The 4692-nt window shown below is 48.1% G+C and overlaps 1 long non-coding RNA gene across 1 annotated transcript in view; it reads right to left on the bottom strand.

Annotated features, from left to right (window-relative positions):
* Nucleotides 1–2824, bottom strand: part of LOC105533696 — a 12614-nt gene extending 9790 nt beyond the window's left edge. The window contains exon 1 of the long non-coding RNA XR_001005152.1: nt 1400–2824. This is a non-coding gene — a long non-coding RNA (uncharacterized LOC105533696). The remainder of the gene's footprint in view (nt 1–1399) is intronic.
* Nucleotides 2825–4692: the final 1868 nt, after the last annotated feature.

Here is a 4692-nt window from a genome sequence, read left to right as displayed (position 1 = left end):
GATCTCGGCTCTCTGCAACTTCTGCCTCCCGGGTTCAAGCAATTCTCCAGCCTCAGCCTCCCGAGTAGCTGGGACTATAGGTGCCCGCCACCATGCCAGGCTAATTTTTTTGTATTTTTAGTAGAGACGGGGTTTCACCATGTTAGCCAGGATGGTCTTGATCTCCTGACCTCGTGATCTGTGCCTCGGCCTCCCAAAGTGCTGGGATTACAGGCGTGAGCCACCGCGCCCGGCCCAGGGTTGTTTTCGAAATGGGATCTGTCACTCAGGTTGAAGTCCAGTGGCACGACCTTGGCTCACTGCAACCTCTGCCTCCCAGGCTCAAGAGATCCTCCCATCTCAGCCTCCCAAGTAACTGAGACCACAGGCATGTGCCACCACACCCAGTTAATTTTTTATATTTTTGGTAGAGATGGGGTTGTTGTCTAGGCTGGTCTTGAACTCCTGAGCTCAGGCAATCCACCTGCCTTGATCTCCCAAAGTGCTGGGGTTACAGGTGTGAGCCACCATGCCCAGCCTAAACACTTTTATTTGTCTTTCTTTCCTGTAAAATATAAACTCCCTAAAGGTGATGACTTTGTCTTACTCACTACTCTATTCTCAAAATGTGGCACAGTGCCTGAAAAATAGCAAGTGCTCAATAAATAATTGTTGAACGAATGAATGAATGGAGACATGGTTCTATTTTGGCCTGTGATTCAGTGTTTCCAAATTCCTGACAGATTTTAATCTTTGGGAATTAGGAATGAGAAATTAAAATGTATAAGCAGTCCGGGGAATTTCTGAAATCCTAAATTAGGTACAGGTTGCCTCATATATGTTCATTTCTTTACAAGATGAAACTATTCTGTCTGCTTTACAAAGGACTGTAGGTGGCTGGGAATCGTGGCTCACACCTGTAATCCCAGCACTGTGGGAGACCAAGGCAGGTGTATCACCTGAGGTCAGGAGTTCAAGACCAGCCTGGCCAACATGATGAAACCATGTCTCTACCAAAAATACAAAAATTAGCTGGGCGTGGTAGCACGCGCCTATAATCCCAGCTTCTAGGAGAACCTGCTTGAACCTGGGAGGGGGAGGTTGCAGTGAACCAAGATCACGCCACTGCACTCCAGCCCGGGCAACACAGCAAGACTCCGTCTCAAACAAACAACTGTAGGCTATAGTAATGATGCCAACAGTGGAAAATGCCAGTGAACATTATCAGATTGTATTAGAATAACAACACTGGGATCTTCTAGCAAGATTACTACATGGAATTATGCGTCAAAGTTGCCAATTTCAGGACTTATTTTGCCTTCAAAACTTGTTATTTCTGGAACATCACTCCTAGGATTTATATAAAGTATAATGTGCATACAGACTTATTAGTATTTATTTGATTTGCCAGAAAACTCACTGTTAGAAGCAGTCATGCCAGGAACACACTCATAACACTCAGCAGTTACAGGCCAGGCTGGCTGATGAGAGGCTCTAAGCGTCTCATCTGTGCCCTTCCGGGAGTGGTTCCCAGAAATGTCGGCCTTAGCCTCTGACCCACTATCAGCGTGTTGTTCTCTTGCTCCTCCCTGATGTCAGTGGATTCATTTTTACCAAAAATGTCTTGATGTTTATTGTTAAGCTTGAATTCCCACACAATTTTAGCACTTCCCCCATTTTCTTGATGTCTCAAATGATTTTTCTTAGGACTCAGAGTTCGGAGAAACATGCATTTCCAGAGAAAAGCTGGGAAGAGACTCTTGCACGGAAACACTGTCTAAAAGCACTTTCACCTTGGTTGCTGGCAAACAGGCACGTAGCAAGCTACAGTTTAGGACCTGACGCCGCTTTGAAGGTGTGTCAGCTGGACACAGAAAACGAGGTTACAGAAGCAACGGTCCCAGCATGGCTCACTCTTCACCACTCTGTGTTCTCTCTCCTCAGTCTTGTGGGGCTGGAGACGCAGTGGCTTAGAAGTGGGGTGACCTGGTTGTGATCAAAGGGCTCCTCCCTCTGTGCACCATCCATGGAAAATGTGCCTCATCTTGCACCACACACCAGTGGAAAAGGGAATTTTAGGAAAACTAGGACAAACAGAACTAAATAGAGCAGAGCCTCTAGTATGGGAAGAACAGTGCTTAAAAATTACAGAAATTACAAAATATAAAATAAATAGAACATACTATATGAAATGCAAAACTCTTATGCATCATTTTCTAAAGAACAGTATCAAAAGGCAAACAATATTACTTTCTTATTAGAAAACAATTTGGAAAAATGGGTCTTTTTTGCATTTTTGATACAGTTTGCTTCAGTAATGCCACTGATTGGAATTTAAGGACATGATTCTAAATGCACAAAAGGAGATTTATATATATGGATCTTGATTCAGCTCTTCCCTCTCTCCAACCAGAGCAGCCAGGCATGAGCTCATCCTCAAAGCTGGGCACATGGGGCCACTGTCCCAGGATGCTGGGTGTTTGGCCTATAAGGGATGAGGAAAGGAACTGCTCTTCATTGCAGAGACAGTGGGGCCTGATAAAGCTGTTCTGGCTACTAGATGGTGGTTGTGTTTATCGAAGACTACTGGATGCCTGCCAAATATCCGTGTTAGTCCATTTTCACACTGCTATAAAGAAATACCTGAGACTGGGTCATTTATAAAAGAAAGAGGTTTCATTGACTCACAGTTCCACATGACTGGGGAGGCCTCGGGAAACTTACAATCATAAGGTCATACTTTGGCAGAAGCAGAAGGAGAAGCAAGAACCTTCTTCACAAGGAAGCAGGAAAGAGAGAGGGCGCACAAAGGGGGAAGAGTCCCTTATAAAACCATCAGATCTCGTGAGAACTCACTCACTATCATGAGAACAGCATGGGGCAAACCGCCCCCATGATCCAATCACCTCCCACCAAGCCCCTCCCTTGACAAGTGAGGATTAAAATTGAGATATTGAGTTTGGAACGCAGGAGGCGATGCTTCAGCCCTCTTGATGCTGGTTAGAATGTGCATCCGGTGACTCCTGTTTAGTCCTGGTTCCTGAACCACAGAGGGAGTTGAACAGACTGGAGCTTATCCAGGCAATATGACCATCAGGAAACTGCATCACTGAGGAAGTTCTGAGGGAGCTGGAACTAGACAGTTTAAAGCGATGGCCGGACAAGCAAGTGTCTCCTAGGAGCCAATGGCTAAGGGCAGAGGGAGCAGAGGGGTTGTGTATGGCCCCGGAGTGCAGAGCAAGTACTGGTGAACCGAAGTTACAGGGAGGCAGATGTCTGTCTAAGACAAAGAATCTTCTCTGGGTCAGAGCTGCCCATGTGGACCGGAAGCCTGGGGAGGGAGTGAGCAGCACAACCTGAGAGAAGTTTGAGAGGAGGCTGAGGAGTTCCTCTGCTCCCCCAGGAAGTGTGGAGCAGGAACCACATCTCAGATGCTGCAGGACCCAGGTGAGTCATCAGGAGGAGTGGCTCAGCTACAGGCACACACATTTGAAATTAAAACCAACAGCAGCATCAATAAATACTGTGCAGTCCAAGCAAAACCTGCTGCGGAGGTGGGATTCAGTGATGCCCAACCTCTGCCGTGGAAAGTGGACGGGGTAGTATATTGGTTTCTTGGGGCTGCCGTAAGAAAGAACCACAACTGGGGGGCCTAAACCACAGAAACTCACTGACTCACGGTCTGGAGGCTGGAAGGCCAAGATCAAAGTGTTGGCCGAGCCATGCTCCTGCTGAAGCCGCTGGGGGAGCCTCCGTGTAGTTTCTGGGAGCCCCAGGCGTTTGTGGCGTGTGGCAGCATCTCTCCAATCTCTGCCTCCGTCTTCACACGGCAGTCTCTGCTGTGTGTGTGTCCAGATTTCCCTCTTCTTACAAGTAGCTTGTCCTACTGGGTTCAGAGGCCACCCTACTCCAGCAAGAGCTCATCTTCATTTAATCAAATGCATCTGCAATGACCTTTCCTGAATTAGGTCCTACTCTGGGGTGACTTTCTCTTTTTGGGGGACACAGTTCAGTTCCTAACAGGGAGTCTGAAGTCCACCCTGCTGGAGACTTGTCAGCCTGGAGTAACACCTCGCTTTGGAGGGGCTTTTGGCTTATGCGTCGGTTTTTGCCTGTCTCATCTTCCTGGCTTGAATAAGCTTCCTCCTTCCCACCAAACTGCAAGGTCCGAGCACCATTTAGTGGCTGACCCACCTTCTCTTTGCTGAAGAGAAATACAGCATCTGGGATGCCATAAGTAAGAGCTGAGAGGGGCTTGGAGGACCTCTTCTGCTTGGAGCCCTCTGGCTCAGAGGCTGTCACTGAAGGCTTCGGGAGGCAGAACTTGTGCCTAGCTCCCGCACAGCCCTGGCTTTGCCGTGCTGTTGATTTGTGGGTAGCTTCTGCCCTCTGCTGGACAGAGTGAAACATGCGCTCCTTCCGTTTCCGAGGACTCTTGCCTCCCTAAGTCACAAGTTCACAAACTCACAGAGCAGAAAAGGGCCAGAAGGTCAGCAGTCCCAGTCCCACTGTTCAGAGGCGGCTACTGAGGCCAGAGAGGGGAAAGGCCTTGTTTAAGATCACACAGATAGTTAGTTAGAGGAGGAGCTGGGACTAGAAATGGGTGGCCTTCCTTCCCACAGCAGGGTCTGGAGGTGTGGGGTCCTGGAGGAGAAAGAGAAGGCACAGGAGGAGGGTTGCACCTTACTCCTAGTAGAGACACCAGAAAGCAGG

This window comes from Mandrillus leucophaeus, unplaced genomic scaffold, assembly GCF_000951045.1.
Source record: "Mandrillus leucophaeus isolate KB7577 unplaced genomic scaffold, Mleu.le_1.0 Scaffold128, whole genome shotgun sequence".
Taxonomy (NCBI): Eukaryota; Metazoa; Chordata; class Mammalia; order Primates; family Cercopithecidae; genus Mandrillus; species Mandrillus leucophaeus.
Note: the sequence above shows the minus strand (reverse complement) of the source record. Positions and strands in the feature narration are given on the sequence as shown.